This window comes from Ovis aries, chromosome 1 (genome assembly GCF_016772045.2).
Source record: "Ovis aries strain OAR_USU_Benz2616 breed Rambouillet chromosome 1, ARS-UI_Ramb_v3.0, whole genome shotgun sequence".
Classification (NCBI taxonomy): Eukaryota; Metazoa; Chordata; class Mammalia; order Artiodactyla; family Bovidae; genus Ovis; species Ovis aries.
In genome coordinates, this window is record NC_056054.1 from 275,936,689 (window position 1) to 275,955,476 (window position 18,788).

Consider the following 18,788-nt stretch of genomic DNA (forward strand, 5'->3'; position numbering starts at 1 on the left):
CTTCACTCGGTAGCTCTGGTACAAACATTCTCTGGCCAGAGGCAAAACAGCCGGGTATCTTAAAGCTGTGATGCTGTACCACGTGTGACGGGGCTCACTTGATTGTCCCTGAAGTGACTGGCAATTTGCCCAGAATTAGACTGAATGCACGTAATAAGCTGTAGAATTTCCACAATATTGACAATTAGATATCTCTATACAGCAGCAGCTGTGTATTGTTCTCATGGTATGGTCCCCTCAAAGCACCTCCTAAAAAGAAAAAAAAAAAACCTGGCAGAAGGTTGCAGGCAGCAGCAAGGTAATATACATTGTATGAAATATCTCAAATTCAGATTAATCGGGATGTTTCTATTAGTACAGTTTTCTGCAATGGAAATCATGGCTGAAACAGAATGCTTTGGAATAGGAGTTTATAACACCGCATCTGTATCGGGTAATTGCTATATTTTTAGCGTGTTCCTGAGGAAGATACCTTGCTCATTTCCATTCACTGCGAAAGGGAGGGGATTGTGCCACCGGCACTCCGAGAGCATCTCGAGTCCTGGAGAGCAGGTAGTGACCCGATGGCCATGTTGAGATGCTCTTAACCCTTTTCTGAAACGGCTTTGGTCATCTAAAATAACCTTCACTCTCCCCTGAATGGAAATTAGCCCCAAGAAATCATCTTGTTCATGGACAGTTTTGATGAAAAAGAGCGTAACTTGGAATGAGCCATTTTTGCACTCCTAATATGCAGGGAGCCATTTGGAGAAACAGGGAACCTTTTCTCCATGTTTCACCACTTGTCAGGTATCTCTCCGCCAGCCCATTTGTTCCGTGGTTGCAGAGAATAGGGGAGAACGCGAAGGAACTGGACGGACAGCTGCCCCCTGTCTAGCAGCCGCTGCCCGCAGTCCTGGGATTTGAATATTATTTTAAACCTCACGATTGAAGTTTGCATTATGAATGGCTAATCTTTGATATTTTGCCCAGCGGATCTGGGGCAGGCTGTTGTTGTCTGGAGCCAGACTCGGCAAACTTTGGATTTTGTTGTCTCCTTGCAATAGAAATGGACGTTTTCAAAGAAAGCTGCTGTTTTTAGAAAAATACCATAAAATCTTGGGAACAACAAGATACCATGTTTTCTATTGCAGATCTTAATTTATCAAGCTAATCACCAACAAAATGTAGCTAAATTGCTGATAGCCCTAAGACAGATTAATTCAGGAGCAAGGCACTGTTGGGTTCCTTGAAGGTTAGCAGTGGTGTTTTGGTAGCACAGTGAAGAACTCTTTCTTATCTCAGATTACACTGTATCCTTCTTTTCGAAAAGTCTACATTATTTAGAATGCATCGGTGTTCAGTCCAACACATACGTTTACTTCCCCATTAATGCTAGAGGAGAAAAGAGAAATCAAATTTCTTTTTTTTTTTTTTAAGTTAAAGTATAGCTGATTTACAATGTTTTGCTAATTTCTGTTGCACAGCAAAGTGATTCAGCCATACGTATACATGCATTCTTTTTCATATTCTCTTCCACGATGGTTTATCACAAGCTATTCAATACAGTGCCCCATGGTCTACGGTAGCGGCTTGTTGCCGACCCATCCTATATATAAGAGTTTGCATCTGCTAATCCCCAGACTAAATTTCTTATTAGCAAAGGGAACCTATTTTGAAATTTGTAATGTCTGTCTTGTAACCCAGTTTAAAATTCCGGCGCTACACCTCCCCACTCGCCGTCTCTCTTTCAAAAGTCTTTGCTATTTACACTTTTCTTCCTTCCCCTTCCCTGGGTCCAGTCGTAGACGCTCACTCGCTAATGCCTGGCTTTTGTATTCAGAAAGCCTCAGGGAATAGGCTGGGGGCCCCTTCTAGGGCCCGGGGGCTCTGAACACTCCCGTTTTGGCTCTGCCGTCTATGGGGTTGCACAGAGTCGGACACAACTGAAGCGACTTAGCAGCAGCAGCAGCAGCAGCAGCTAACCAGCTGGGTGACTTCAGGCGAGCTGTCCCTGTCTCTCCAGCCTTCAGTCCCTCCCAAGATGAACACAGCATCAGCAGCCCTCGATGATCCAGGAGGTATAGTGGATCAGGTGATCCAGTAAAAGGCACTGTGGACCCCCGTAGGCTTCAGGGCGGGAGCCTTTTTTTTTATCAGGAGTGGGAAAGGTGCTTTCTCGCACCTGCTTGCCCCAGCCTTACCCCTGTGTCCTTCACCACGCAGGAGCTGAATCAGAGCCGAATGAGGTCAGGTCGTGAGGCGTGTTCCCGGGAACTGAGGACAGGGCTGAGATGGCATGAAACGGTACCGCGTGGGCCTTTCTGTTGCCAGCCACAGAACATTCAGTCCCTTTGGTGCCCAGTGTACTCCAATAAAGGAGGTTAAAGGGCCAGTACATTAATTGACTGCAGTCCTAAGTCCCTTTTATAACCTGTGTTATCAGCATAAGTACAAGTGTGGTGTAGTAAGGAATATCATTATGAAACAGATTTCCTGGGAGAGGAATTAGCTGGCTCGGGTGGGCCCCTCTCCTGTAATGAACATACTTCCCTGTTTATGAATACAGTTATAGATGTACTCTTAACAATTCTGCCAGGGGAAAAAAAAAAGGCTGTGTTGGATATCTTGAGCTGCATGGAGCGTTTTCTCCAACTGGTTCTTGAAGGGTTAATTTGCAGTTTACTATTGAATACCATAAAATGAGCTGTAAATAATGTAATGATACGTATTGTTAAGCTACATATACTTTACCAGGTGCTAGGACACCCACTCCTCACTTAGATATAATCTGGGGCAGTCAACAAACACAGATGTATTTTAACAAAGAGAGAGACAGAGATGAAGACAGAAAGAACAAGAACAAAAAATTAAAACATATGTAAGATAATTTAACCAAGATAGAGATCCAGGTAAAACTTGGCCTATTTTTTTTTTCCCTCGGAGTAGCTTCCCTGTACTGGGTGAAATACAACAGCATTTTGGCTTGTTTTTGGAACACAGACGAGCCAAACACGTGGGAAACACCTTGACAGGCCTTTTGTATAACTACAAGGAAACTGATAATCCTAAATAAATTACTCGGGAAAAATATGAATCTTTGAATACTAGTAATTATAATGGTTATTTTTCACTTTTGTAGCACCTGCAAATGATGTATATATAACAAAGCTTCAAAAAGCTCTAATTAACTTTTTATTTTTTTCCATTTACTGGCTTTAACCAGTTTGCATTAATTGGCAATTTATATCTATATATTTTTACCAAATATTTCTATTACTTTTGAGAGGCTGGAAATCACACATGATTGAATTTATTTTCACTGAGTTTGCTTTTCATTTTTGTCAGCCACTTGCTCTAAACCTCTCCCAGCCGGCCGCGCTTGTCAAGAGGGTGTGGAGGGAAGTGGAAATCTCCAGGTTGATCTGGGAGGCGGGAGAAGCCAGCACTTGCTTCTCTGGTGCAGTGACATGGCTTCTAATAGTGCCAGTCAGAATTCCTAACTGCTCCTACCAAATGCGTGAGGGCTCTGCTTGGAAGACCTCCAGGCTCAGCTTTCCGACAGATTACTCTGGGCGATTCCGGGCATGAGATGAGTCTGACCGCCATGAAGATGCCGCTTTGTTCCGCTCTGGGGCTTGGGGCAAGTCAGACCCGGATGAAGCGGAGCTTGGAGAGGGTCTTCACGTGGACATCAGATTAAAAACCTCCCGGTTTGCAATCCTGATTATGCTGAGGTTACCCAGCTGCTGCCTCTTCGGGTGGCGCGACCAGGGGAAGAGATGGTCTGAGACTGTCTGCAGGCTCGACCTGTGCCCGGGAAGGAGAAAATATTCCCAGTGTACCAGGAAATCTGGAGGCAGGAGGGAGCAGCCCCTGCTTCAACTTTTTCTCGCTCTCCCTCCCTTTCTTTTCTCCTTTCGTGCTGACTTTTTTGTTGAAGTATGGCTGATTTACAGCGTTGTGTCAGTCACACATACACAGCAAAGCGATTCAGTTATACATGTGCACACCTGTTTTCAGACTTTTCTCCATGATAGTTTATTACAAGATGTGGGATCTCGCTCCCTGTGCTGTGGAGTAGGTCCTTGTTTATTTCACGGGCAGCTGCATGTCTGCTAGTCCCGGACTCCTAGCTTATCCCTCCGCCTACCCCTCTGCTTTCCCCTTTGGTAACAGAAGCTCATGTTCTGCCTCTGTGAACCGGTTTTCGTTTTTTAAATAAGTTTGTATGGTTGTGCTCTGTTTTAAGGAACCTCTGGTTTCCTCTAGATGCCTGTGCCACCTACATGGAAGTGGATACGGGTGGAAGGCTTTGCTAAATGTCTGAGAAGGCTCTCGGGTACCAGGGAGGAAGGCAGAGGACTGGCTTGGAGTTGGATAGTGAACTGGGAAGAGGTGAAGACGCATGGGTATGTCAGGAAATCTAGAGTGGGAAGAATCAGTGCAGGGATGTGTGTGTGTGTGTTACTCTTTTTTAAAAAATAGCATTTTTAAGCTACTGTCCACGTGGAAGTGGAAGCTGCTGGCACATCTAGGCTGGCGTCCAGTGCCCCGCCGCCCAGGGCCCCGCATCCCTGGCTGACCGCGGGCCGGGCCAGAGTGAACGCTGCCTGAAAGTAAGCCCTGGGCCGGTCGGGACGCAGAGGCGCAGCGGCCGCACGGCCATCTGCAGGACATCAAAGCTGCTGCCTGATGGTGCTCGGCTGCCAAAGCTTCTAAAGGGTTTGGCGCCGGCCTGGAAATCGGAGGCAAACTGTCCATCTGCCGCCTGGCCCTGGCGACAGCTGACTGTTTTGCAGGCTGCAAGATGGGCCGGCCGAAGCCAGTCGGCCCCCGTCCCTGATCGCACAAGGTTTGTCCGGCCCGCTCAGCCAGACGCACACGCTAGTGAGCGCAGTTTCCTTTTGCTTGGGACGTGAGGCAGTGAACGCCAGGGCTGGGGCCGGGCTGAGAACCCAGCCGGGGCGCGCGGCTGCGTCTGCGGAGAAAGCAGATTGGCAATGTTCAAAGCATATTGGGGCATAGCAGTAGCCTCAAAACCCCAATATGGGTGAGGACAGCTGACCAGATGTCTTGACTGACAGTTTTTAACAAGTTTCAAGGGTACCCCTGCAGGACATAAATGTTCAGTCTACATCTGTATGAATCTTTCCTGTCCCACCCCCTCCCCGCTTCAACTAAGTGTGCGGAGCTGTAGCTCCCAGCTCCAGCGACACTGACACGCTTGGTCAAGTTCAGGCGGGGTCTTCCTGCCCAGGAAATGCCTCAACTCCACGCGAAGGGAATGACCGCTGCGGGCAGAGAGGGCCAGTGAAGGCGCAGCCCTGGGGTAGACCTGGGCGCTTCTCTTGCAAGCCGGCCCTTGGAGGGCAGGCAAGGATTTTTGGAACTGGCCACTGATTCCTTCACTGCCTTCTGCAACGAGGTTTTCCAGGCACTCCGGCAGTTCAGGGGCGCCTGGCCAAGTCAGGGTTTGCTTCCGGCTGAGCTGGTGGGAGCTGCTGTAGTCAGAAGGCCAGGCAGCCTGTGGTCATCCCTGAGACGGAGGGTGGGCAGGGCTTAGGCAGAGGGAGAAAACTCTTCATTTGAATCTCTCAAGTTACAGCCTTGTAGGCATGGGAGATAACATTGGATTTTTTTCAAAGTTTGAAAATCACAAGGAAAAAGCTGTGGTTTTAATATTTGGAGTCTCCAGAGTTCTGGCTAAATTCTGGACTGTTTAGGGGTAATGGCATCTGTAACCAGAAATGATTCTTTAGATTTCATTTGTTGCAAAAGACATATTTTATTTTATTTTGTAATTTAAAGTTGGCAAAAGATTGAAAAGCTGAGAAAGGTTGAAGGCAAAAGGAGAAGGGGTCGGCAGAGGATGACATGGACATCACTGACTCAACGATCATGAGTTTGAGCAAACTCTGGGAGATAGTGGAGGACAAAGGAGCCTGGTGTGCTGCAGTCCATTTGGTCACAAAGAGTTGGAGGCAACTTAGTGACTAAATAACAGCAACACATTTAAAGTTGACTCAAGGTTAATTCCAAGCCCTGGGTTGACTTCCAAGAAGCTGTCGTATGGATTAACTGCAGCATCTCCTTTAAGAGCAAATTAGGCACATAGCTTGCTACAGGATGCCTTTGTCAGGCTTAGTTTGAATAGCTAGTTAGCTCTCTGTCTGCATCTGTGTGATCAATGCAGAAGATGATGCTGATCTGCAAATCACCTGGGGCTGATGGCCAGGGTCTGCAGGTTTCTTTGCCCCAAACTTTCTCTTCCTTAATGATCAGCATTCAAATGTGTTGAAATAAAATGCTCACATCCAACTAAAATGCGCAAGATAGTAATGTTAGGCTCCTCCTGGAGCATTGTGGACCTGTGTTACATTCAGAATGGAAGTTCGAGATTATCTGAGCCGAGATTCTTTTTGTATCAATGGCAGAGTTTGATGGAGGAAAAGATGAAGTGATGTATTCAAAGAAACACTGTCCCTGTGTGTTTCCCTCTCAGCCTGAATGAGACTAACTCATCAATTGGATTTGTTCTCTTTAGCAGAGCAGGACATAACCACGCACCTAATTAATACTTTATTTTGATTAAAAAATAGCAAGGATAACGCTTTTGGACTAAGTTAGAGATATTACAATAAAAAAAATCTTGACCAGGGGAGAATGAAAAAATTTTCCCAATTCAGTTTTATCCATTTTCTATTTGCAAGGCTAGTTCAAAGTCCAAGCGCTGAGACAAAACACTGAGCTTTGTCAAAAGCAGTTGGGAGCTGGCACAGACTGTGGAGGGCTCAGCTCAGAGATCCTGGTGGCAGTCTCCTACCTGGAGAAGCTGGGAGGCAGACCAGCCTCCACCAAGCACGCGAGCCCCCCTGCTCTCCTCCAGAGTCCTTCAGTCAGGATGACTTTGCTGATGTGAGCTTGGGGTTCAAAGGTGCATGACAAAGGTTTATGCGTTGGAGGCAGAAACACACTCTTTCCTTGTCAGAGTAGGCACAGCCAGTTCTGTTCCAGAGATAGTTAAAAATAATGCCAGGTGCGGCATAAAGAAAAGTTTCTAACAGATACTGTGCCGTTATACTTGCTTTTGTAAATGAAAGTCTTTCTTTGTTCCCTACATCTTGCTGAAACCACTTTTATGTTGGCCGATGAAAGGAGAAAGCACCCTGGCTCAAACCTCCCGAAAGAACACGTTGTGTGAAGGTGGAGTCTGGTATCCAGGGCCCAGTGCTTTACATCCCTTCTTTCCGCTTGACATGCACTTTGCTTTCTTGTTGTTTTTCAAAGATGGACGGATGTTGTAGAAACTCTTTTTTTTACCAGATGATGCCAAATTACATGATGGTTTTGATTCCATCCCAATGTGGTAGGTTCATAAAAACCATTAGGCGCAGTCACTGCATTTATTTAGTCTGCTTGAGTGATCTGAAAAAAGTAGTCACAAGCATGCTAAAGATATGATTTCAGAAATCACAAATTAAAATTCGGGAATGTGAAAACTGAGGGCAAACTGCTTCAGCGCAGTTTGTAAGGGCAGACTCAGACACTGCAAGTCCTCTTCATACCTCGTGGATAAACGCCAATTCTTTTCCAGCGTCAAAATGAGCAAAACATGCCTTTAAAATCTCTCATTATCTCCTCCTTAATCTGCCGAAGACCTCCAGAGATGCTGTACAAGGGAATAGTAAGTCCTGTTATTTCTTTAGCAAGATTATTTCTTGACCCTTGACTTTATTTATCCAGGATATCCAGGTGGAAACAACGGTTTTGTTGATGGGTTTGTTGGGCAAGACCTGGCTCCTACCTCTAGAACATCTGGTTTGTAGAACGTGGCCAATTAGCTGCCTTAGAAAAGAACATGAAGATAGATTGAGAAGCTACGAGGAGGGAAGCAAAGGTTTAAGTGTACATGTTGTTTCCATCCACGTGCACCTGGGCCCTTCCCCCCATGGATGTGCTCAGGCCTGGCATCTGTCTGTTTTCTGGATTTCTCTGGATCTACATGACGATAAATAGCTGGAAAGAAAGTAGAGAATTTGGCCAACCATCCAGGTGTTCTGACTGAATGTTCCAGAATGTCAACAAATGTTTATGGAGTGGCTCTTACAAATAAGGCTGCATGCTAAAGGCACTGGGAGACACCAAGGTGAGCACAATACATTTTTTTATTCTTAAGAAATCCAGAACAGAGTCAGGTTTTATGCAGAATCCAATAGAGCTCAGTTCATCCCAGGAATGTTTAGTAAATCTGATGGGTGTGAGTAGAGGAAAGTTATGGTTTGATAGGCGATATGCCGATAGGTCATGCCCACGAATCAGACAAGGTAGCTTGTTTAGCCAGTTTCTTTAAAGAACAGGATCTTTGCATGGGAAAAGTGGATGATAAATTCCAGCACGTGTCTGTAACTTTGCAGACTGCCCCATTTCTAGGGCTGGGCAGGACTGGAGTTTGTTCTAATGGAGCAGCGTTTGGAGTGTGTATCATAGATTGTATTATGTTTGGGGACCTGTGTAATTAATCATCCCTTGCCAGGGCTAGGGGAAACTATTCTTTTGGGGAAACTATTAATGATTATGTTGGGATAACAGGAGTAAACTGGGATGTCCTGAGCAAATGAGCTGTGTGATCACTCTAGTTACGGCTGAGATAACCGTAGAACGATGCTTTCTCAGAATACCCGGGAGGAGTGGGGAAGCTCTCCTGATGTCACTAGCGTGCCATCTCCAGACCCATGGTTGCTGAATTGAACCGATGCTGAGATGCGCCTTCAGGGGTCGTGTCCGCAGCGTTAGCTGCTATGCCTTGTTTGGAACGTGGCCCTCCTTAGGTACCTTTCCAGTAACTCTAATTGCCAGTGTGCTCAAAAGCACACACCCAAGCCTTCCGAGGTGGCGCTAGTAGTAAAAAACTCGCCTGCCAATGCAGGAGGCATAAGAGATGTGGGTTTCATCCCTGGGTTGGGAAGCTCCCCTGGAGTAGGAAATGGCAACCTACTCCAGTATTTTGCCTGGAAAATTCCATGGACAGAGGAGCCTGGTGGGCTACAGTCCATGAGGTTGCAGAGTTGGATACAACTGAACACAAATAACCGCAGCAAGATACCCAGCTGAAGATTAAGTCTGACAGTGATTTGAATCACCTATTGTTAATCCAGAGTTACTAGCCTAATTTACTTTCAAAGTTAAATGCAATGGATCATATATTCTGTTTACTACAAAAGGGCACCTGGGATAAAGTTTTGAAATATTTCAAGTTGTAACATAAAAAGACAGCTAAGGAGTACCTCTTTCATTTTTTTTTAAAGTTAGATTTAAGCTATTTTATTAACAATATAATAGCATAGCCATTTTACTTGGTTTGCAAATTTTGCAATGAAAGTGTTTTAGGAATCAGAGTGATTTCTTTTTTGAGCTTTTTATTTCTCTCATGAATTATATTGAACTTAGCAAAACATGCTGTTTGGCACATAGTAAGAACCCAGTAACTTAATAAACAAATAAATGAATTTGTTAAAAGAAAGTAAAAATCAGTCATCTCATTTACTTTCCAACTTATTTGTGGACTTCCACAATTCTATAAGAAATTGTCCCCTAGCAGAAATTTCAGTTTTGTGTTTGAGCCATTTTTAAGTCACTGACATACATCACGATGTTGGTGTGCATTCCTGCGTGTGTGAGAGACAGTGTACGTGAGTGTGTATGTGTGTAATTAACTCTTTGCTGAAGCCTAAAGCATAGATGTTACCAGAGAACAGTGTTTAAAATTCAACACTTTTTACACTTCTCATAGGAATTCTATTTGTGGCTTATAGCTCCAGATCTGTGGGTGAATCCATCTTACTGTCATCTCTCTGCCTTTTATGGGCAGCAGTTATAACTATATAAATGGTTCTACCTGTAGAGCCTAGCACAGCTCAGACAGAAGTCAGCAACACAGTGGTTATTTTTAAACAACAGTGACAATGAAGAAGGACAATCTCCATCTGGGTGTATTTTATAAATAGAAGCTTAAGGAAGGGGACCTAGAATTTTGGACTGTATTTTCATCTAAAACATTGAAAGCAATATAAAAGGCAGATTGCTTAGTCCATGAAAATTTTTATGCTAACTTGATATTTTCTAGGAACTCTCATTTAATAAATCCATCTATCTTTTGCCTTGAATGTAAGATAAAAACAGAGATGCTATACAAAATCTCAGTCAAGTGAGAAAAAAAAAAATCCACAGACTGTGTTTGGAAGAAATCGTGAGGAGTGGCTGAACTGTGGAGGGTGTACACTGTTCGCATTTTATGCTTTAACCCAAACTAAATTAATAGTTCACTTGGGTTTTGGAAAGATTGCTCCTGGACCAGCAGTGTATTTCTGAATGACATAAATATAAGAAAATTAGAAATTAACTTTAAATGGATTTAGGCATCTTACATAAATGAGAGCCACCCTTACACAAATTACGAAATCTATTCAGAGTAATTTATCAAGCAGTTATATGTTGGTTTGCTGTGTTGAAATTTCAGAAAATTTAATAACAACATACTTTCTGGAAATTGCATTAGCATAGACCATTAATAAGCTAGACCTATGGTGCTCTTGTGGGAGTATAACATTGTCATTAGCAATGCACAGTGAAGTGGGAGCTGGTTATCACTTAAGCATATCTATGGCGGTGCAGAAAGACACAGTTTTCTGAGAGCTCTCAGGATCATCTGAAATAAGCACTTAGAAAATTGTTCTCTGGTATTTGTTCTGTGGTATTTAGTGGTTAACACGAGCCAACAGTGGTGAGATAAGTAGTCCCAAATGAAAAGGATATATGGGGAACCAATTGTCGAATTTTACATCCAGAAGAGCTCTTATCATTTAACTAGGCCAAACTCCAGAGATACAGGTTCAGAGAGGTCAAGTGATTTGCTCAAAGCCACACAGCTCATTGCTGGCAGAGCCAGGATGCAAACCCAGGGTCTCCAGACTCTCAGCCAGAATGCTCTGCTCCCTGTATCACATAGAGACTGTAAAAGGCTGGGTTAACACTGCTCGTAAATAAGCAGGGGTCTGGCAGCCGATGGATAAATTTGGCTGGTGCAAACAATGAAGCAGAATAGCTACAAAACTGCAAAAAGTGTGAAAAATGTATTTTATCTTTGATTTGGGTTTTTGGAAAAGAGACTTCTAGACGGTCAAATTCAAATCGCTGCTTTGGAAAAGGTTGCTCTGCTTTTAGAGAACCATGAGACAATGATTCAGAGAGTGAACTGTGTTCAGAACCTATTGTCAGCATCCAACCGGTGGCAGAAGTATTTGCCGCAGCCCTCCTCTTCCTGGCCCCTCAAGATAATTAGGAGTCGTATTACCTAAAGTGCAAGGAGAGAGGTCGCTTGGGCCAAAACCCAAGCCATTTTTATTGTACTTGGGGATTTTCCAATTGTTTTAGAAGCATCAAACTTGGAAAACAAAAACAGCTTATCATTAAAAATTCAACCCAGGTGCACTCGGAAGCCACCTCTTCTTGGCCAAGGGAAGGCGGTGTACGTGGAGACTTCTTGCTGCCTTCCCAGTTAATGAGGGGTTTTCACCCTCTTTGCCCTTTTGACCTTGGTGGCGCCTTTGCTGGTCTCTTTTGTGGTGCTGTTTTAGAAATACAGTCCTCCTTTTTCCTGTATTTGCAATTACAGTGGTCTGGCAGAGCATTAAGGAGGTTGGGTCATCAGATAGCCACCAGCTTAAGGCCTCAACTGCAGCTGTTAACAGTTTTGTTGGAAACCCAAGGATCCTTTCAAGGGTAGGAGAGCCTCCAACATGGCAGCCATAGCCGCAAGAAATTCAGAAAGAGAAGTGACTCGGTTTGGAGTGTTCTGCAGTGGCAAGTGAGAAAACAGACGCCTTCCTTCCTTCCCACAGCTCCCGTGTCACTTTCCACCCTTCTTTCTTTGTTATTATTGCTGCATGGATTTCAGCATTACTCTCTCTGCCACATTTCGTGACGCTGCAAAAACACGGTTCAGAAAAGCTGAACTTCTAATTGTGGCGAGAAAGAAGTTAGCTTAATTATGCTCAGGGAGCAGAAAAGATGGGTTTTGTTTCCCTCCCTAAGTCCTTCCTTCCTAATCACAATTTAGCACCCTCTCCCCAGCATTGCTATGTACGAACTTCATGCTGCTAGACAAATAAATTCTTTGGAAAAACGCACATTTTTATTTGGAAATAATGCCATCCCTTTGTTAGATTTGCAGCAATCCTATTTTGCCTCTACTGTTTTTAAGTTGAAAATGAAAAATTATATAGAAGATGCTTGTGTGTCGTATTGTGCTGAATGGTATGTAGGTCAGCATGCTGCAGCGCCACAGATAAGGGACCGGGAACAAGTGTTCTATGTACTTACAAGCAAATATCAGTCATAATAGAGGAAGACGGATCTACAAGAGCGTTTTGGCTTTGGAAATGTTTCTTGTCATTAGCATTTAAAAAAAGCTATGAGATTCAGGCCTATCAGTGCCGATTCACAGCAAACCCTGGCTCTTCCAGGTTGTTATCTGTTCCGCACAGAGGTACAGCTGGTTAGCAAATGGATTTGCAGATTTTTTTTTTTTTTTTTGCAGGGATGAGTAAAAAGGCAAAGAATCAGGTACTTACAACCCATTCAGAATGTAACAATTTTGTTTGTGTTATAAACCAAACCTTCTGTTTTTTGCAAACTGCATTATTTTTAGAAACAGAACCAAGAAAAAAAAAAACCTAGCTGATTTAAAAAAAAATCTTTATTCATATTCCAATATCCCTAAGGGTTCTAATATCCATGAAGCAATACCAGCAAAGAGAGCAATAAGAACAGCAGACTCCAATGATTCAGTTTACAGTGTGGCTTTATTGTGTTAGCAGTCATGTTGAAAGGCAATACCTAATATTTTTTAATTTTTTATTCCTTTCCCTCTACTCTGGATGTAAAGGGGGAGAAGACGCTGGGTAAAGGGGTGTGTGTGTGTGTGTGTGTGTGTGTGTGTGTGTGTGTGTGTGTGAAGGGGAGAGAGAGAGAGGATGACTATTAATATTACTGAGTCCTCATTTGGAAGGATAAGGATAATGCATTTTAACATTTATGTAAACTGATATCAATGATCAGAAAGGACACCATAATGCAAAAAATAACAGTTTTTTTCTGAAAAGATGTTTTATGGAAGATATAGTTGATTGAGCTCCTTGGGGAAAAGACAGTTACTGGGATGAGAAAGCAGCAGGGTGTTTCTGTCTCCTGGGTCTGGTGATACTCAAGTCCTTGGCTTTTATTAGATGGGTGCTTGGGGAGTTTCTCAATGAAGATTTGGTTCAGGGACCACATTTCATGGCATGTATGCATCTAGATGTTTGCTGAATATTTTCCGTAAAGAGGCTGAGCTGTGATGGGTGTTGGACTTGGCATGCCAAAAACGCATCACCCCCAGATCAAGCCCGGTGGGTGAATGGCCACAAAAGATGAGGTGTGCGATCAGGAAATCTACGAGGGTGCTGATGTCCGAGTCACCGTTCAGGCAGAGACTGCTGCCATTAGACCCCCTTTGGTGTTCTCTCCTATAATGGGAAGGTGCTGGAATCCTGAGCAGTGAGTCAGGATAAGCCAACTCCTTTGTCATCATCTGAGACTTAGATCAAAGACTGGAATAAAGCAGGGGTGGGTGGCGGAGATGATGAACAAATAAAGAGAAATTAAGAAGTGGATTGGATATTCTGGAAACATTTGACAAATGAAGCACTATTGAAGTACAACACGAAGTACTTTTGATTACAGTGCTTTATTAGGAAACAGTCAGCCACTTCACTTTTAAATCAAGCTTTCTTGAGTTGGTTTATTCCTCTGTCGGGCAGGGCAAATATTCAATACGTTTGTCTTCAGTTAAGTCACTGTACCCTCTCTGGTTGGTTCCCTTTGGTGGAGTAGGACTTTTCTGCTTTCCCATTTTATTTTATTATCCTGGGTGCTCCTTTCAGGGAGGTCCAGGAATAGAACTGCATTTCTGTGTAACTCATTTCTTTGCAACCATGTGTAGTTTTATTTTATGCATTTTAAACACATTATTCTGAGAAGAGGCCCATGGGCTTTCTTAGGAGTCTGTGGCCCAAGACAGTTTAAAGAAACAGACTTGAAACAGAGTTCCGTTTCATCCGTTCAGTCGCTCAGTTGTGTCCGACTCTTTGCGACCCCATGAATCGCAGCACACCAGGCCTCCCTGTCCATCACCAACTCCTAGAGTTCACTCAAACTCACATGCATCGAGTCGGTGATGCCATCCAACCATCTCATCCTCTGTCGTCCCCTTCTCCTCCTGTCCCCAATCCCTCCCAGCATCAGGGTTTTTTCCAATGAGTCACCTCTTCCATGAGGTGGCCAAAGTATTCGAGTTTCAGACTCAGCATCAGTCCTTCCAGTGAACACCCAGGACTGGTCTCATTTAGGATGGACTGGTTGAATCTCCTTGCAGTCCAAGGGACTCTCAACAGTCTTCTCCAACACCACAGTTCAAAAGCATCAATTCTTTAGCACTCAGCTTTCTTCACAGTCCAACTCTCACATCCATACATGACCACAGGAAAACCATAGCCTTGACTAGACGGACCTTTGTTGGCAAAGTAATGTCTCTGCTTTTGAATGTGCTATCTAGGTTGGTCATAACTCTCCTTCCAAGGAGTAAGCGTCCTTTAATTTCATGGCTGCAATCACCATCTGCAGTGATTTTGGAGCCCCTCAAAAATAAAGTCTGACACTGTTTCCATTGTTTTCCCATCTATTTGCCATGAAGTGATGGGACCAGATGCCATGATCTTCGTTTTCTGAATGTTGAGCTTTAAGCCAACTTTTTCACTCTCCTCTTTCACTTTCATCAAGAGGCTTTTGAAACAGAGTCAGTTCAGTTCAGTTCAGTTCAGTTGCTCAGTCATGTCCGACTCTTTGTGACCCCATGAATAACAGCATGCCAGGCCTCCCTGTCCATCACCAACTCCTGGAGTTCACCCAAACTCACGTGCATTGAGTCTGTGATGCCATCCAGCCATCTCATCCTCTGTCACCATCTTCTCCTCCTGCCCCTAATCCCTCTCAGCATCAGAGTCTTTTCCAATGAGTCAACTCTTCACATGAGGTGGCCAAAGTTCTGGATTTTCAGCTTTAGCATCACTCCTTCCAAAGAACACCCAGGACTGATCTCTCTTAGAATGGACTGGTTGGATCTCCTTGCAGTCCAAGGGACTCTCAAGAGTCTTGCTGGAAGAAGCACAAGCTGGAATCAAGATTTCCAGGAGAAATATCAATAACCTCAGATATGCAGATGACACCACCCTTATGGCAGAAAGTGAAGAGGAAATAAAAAGCCTCTTGATGAAAGTGAAAGAGGAGAGTGAAAAAGTTGGCTTAAAGCTCAACATTCAGAAAACGAAGATCATGGCATCTGGTCTCATCACTTCATGGCAAATAGATGGGAAAACAATGGAAACAGTGTCAGACTTTATTTTTGGGGGCTCCAAAATCACTGCAGATGGTGTTTGCAGCCATGAAATTAAAGGACGCTTACTCCTTGGAAGGAAAGTTATGACCAACCTAGATAGCACATTCAAAAGCAGAGACATTACTTTGCCAACAAAGGTCCGTCTAGTCAAGGCTATGGTTTTCCAGTGGTCATGTATGGATGTGAGAGTTGGACTGTAAGGAAGGCTGAGCACCGAAGAATTGATGCTTTTGAACTGTGGTGCTGAAACAGAGTAGAGCACTGAACAAAAACACCCAAATCCGAAACATGTGTCAGGTACTCATACAGAGTGAGTACCTGAATCAAGGGTCAGGTGCTAATTTCTTGATGCTTTTCTCACGTCCTCTGAAGATCAGGAAGGTCTCAAAAGCTGAGGGACTGCTTGGCGGCCAGTGTATCAGCAGGGATGTCCTTTGGGAATAAAGAAGTGAAGTGCTTACCCTTCACATCCACGCATCGCCTTTCACGAAGCCTTCCTTCTCTCCCTCTCTTCCTCCCCTCTTTTCTCCCCTTCCTCTGTTCTTTCCTTTGAACCATCCTGACTTCCGCTAAAATTCCCATAGACTCAAGAGAACGAAGACTGCTTTGTGGCCTTCACAATATGTGACACTGGGTGGGAGGGAAATGCACATTTGCTGGATGAACGAGCGAATGAATGAACCTATTTGCATGAAAGGAAATGATCCTTTTGCTGGAGATGTCCGGGGTGGCCAGGCAAAGGCTTAAAAGAGACAATGAGGTGTCAATCAAAGCTAGAGATGAAATGGTAGAGAAAAACATTCCGCCTACAAGATAACACAGATATGAGAGCTTTCTGTCAGAGACTGATCTGATGCATGAACAGCATCCGTACATAGAAGGCTTAGGCAGGAAGAACAGTCTCCCTGGACATTCCCCAGGCCCACCCTCTGGGTCATGATGGGGACTCTCTACGGTGGGTCAGTCAGTACCCTTATCGCCACTAATCTCCTCTTTAAAAACGTTAGAAATTATTCCATGCATAAAAAAATAATGGTAAGATAAACATCCACTGCCAGGAGTGGGATATTGTAAATGCCATTTCGCCCGTTCTAAATCCACACTTCACCTTCCCCGTCGGAAGGAATGCAATCAGTGTTCTGATTTTGGTTTACCATTCCTTTGCCTTTTTGCAATAGCTCTGTTACGAAGATGTTTATCGAGGGTAGAGTCTTTAGATTTTTTTAAGAAAAGGCCTCATGTTATCTATTTTATGTATTTTTTATGTGATTTGATTTTTCTACTAAACTATGTATCTGAAATTCACCCGTGTTGATGTGTGGAGCAGTAGGTTAGCACGTTTTCAGTGTGGTGTAGTAATCTATTATGTGAGTTACCTCAGTTTATCGTATAGTTGCCTGTTGATAGCACCTTGATATGTTTCTGTCTCTTGGTATCCCAATACACGGTGCCATAAGCACTCTTGGGGCCAAACATTAGGCAAATAAAGAAATACATTTGATTTATTAAGATACATATATCTATATATATAAGTTTGAGATTCTTTTTTAAAAAATTTCTTTATTTATTTTTGCTTAATCTTTTATTTTAGAAAATTTCAAACACTCTCAAGAGTAGAAAAGGATGGACAAAATAGTATAAAGAGCCTCTACATATCACTCAACACCAATAGCTATTCCTCACAGGCCTGATCTGTGCCTTCTCTTAATCTGGTTTTAAATCAAGCTATATAGATAGATAGGTATCACGCTATGTAGGTAGATAGATAACCATATATTGAGATATACTAGTCTTCCCTGGTGGCTCAGATGGTAAAGCGCCTGCCTGCAATGCAAGAGACCTGGTTCGATCCCTGGGTCGGGAAGATCTCCTGGAGAAGGCAATGGCACCCCACTCCAGTACTCTTGCCTGGAAAATCCCACGGACGGAGGAGCCTGGCAGGCTGCAGTCCATGGGGTTGCAAAGAGTCGGACACGACTGAGCGACTTCACTTTCACTTTCACTTTGAGATATACTATTGAAAGCCCTTTCACTGCTTTCACCGTATGGCCACTAGGCATGATTATAACTCAGGGACACTTTGATGAATACTTAAAATGACCTCCAGAAAAAAGTCGCGTTTATACGTCTTACAAATTCTTGTTGAGGAAGTAACCCACACCTTACCACTACACCCCTCCCCAGGGCTCAATACTAGGATAATTTTCACTTTTTAAAAACTACTTCTTTGGGATTATTTTCTCAGTACTAAAAAAGCACAATTATTTTATCAATACTGTGAACAATACGAAGTTCTTTGGTGGATACTTTAAATACTGGTTGCAATTGTAAGTGATGCTTCCTTTTTATTTTATTAAAATTCACTTCAATTTATTTATTTTTTATTTGAAGGGTAATTGCTTTACAGAACCTTGCTCTTTGCTGTCAAACCTCAACATGAATCAGCCACAGGCAGACACATATCCCCTCCCTCTTGACCCTGCCTCCCACCTCCCTCCCCACCCACCCCTCTAGGTTGACACAGGGCCCCTGTTTGAGTTTCCTGAGACCTACAGCAAATTCCCATTGGCTATCTATTTACATATGGTAATGTAAGTTTCCACGTTGCTCTTTCCATACATCTCACCCTCTCCTCCCCTCTCTCCGTGTCCGTAAGTCTATTCTCTAGGTCTGTTTCTCAAATTGTTGCCCTGTAAATAAGTTCTTCAGTATCATTTTTCTAGATTCCGTTCATATGCATTGGAATACGGTATTTATCTTTCTCTTTCTGACTTACTTCACTATAGATTCACATATGTTCTAGGTTCATCGACTTCATTAGAGCTGATTCAAACGTGTTCTTTTTATGGCTGAGTAATATGTACCACAACTTCCCTATCCGTTCATCTGCCAGTGGACATCTAGATTGCTTTCATGTTCTAGCTACTCTGAATAGTGCTGCAGTGAACAGTGGGATACATGTGTCTTTTTCAATTTTGGTTTCCTCAGGATATATGCCTCGGAGTGGGATTGCTGGGTCATATGGTGATTTTATTCCTAGTTTTTTTAGCATGAGTGTGGTGGTTGTGATGGCGAATGAGTGCGGCCGAGAGGAGCTACCCCACGTCCAAGGTAAAGAGCAGTGGCTACACTTTGCTGGAACAGCCGTGAAGAGATAACCGAGTAAGATGGTAGGCCCTGAGAGAGGGCTTGAGGGCAGACAGACTGAAACGACAATCACAGACAACTAGCCAATCTGATCACATGGACCACAGCTTGTCTAACTCAATGAAACTAAGACATGCTGTGTGGGGCCACCCAAGACAGACAGGTCACG

At 43.6% G+C, this 18,788-nt stretch overlaps 1 long non-coding RNA gene across 1 annotated transcript in view; it reads left to right on the plus strand.

Annotated features, from left to right (window-relative positions):
- Positions 1–7,138: 7,138 nt before the first annotated feature.
- LOC121817628 (uncharacterized) overlaps positions 7,139–18,788 on the plus strand; it is a 68,226-nt gene continuing 56,576 nt past the window's right edge. The window contains exon 1 of the long non-coding RNA XR_006057647.2: positions 7,139–8,128. This is a non-coding gene — a long non-coding RNA (uncharacterized LOC121817628). The remainder of the gene's footprint in view (positions 8,129–18,788) is intronic.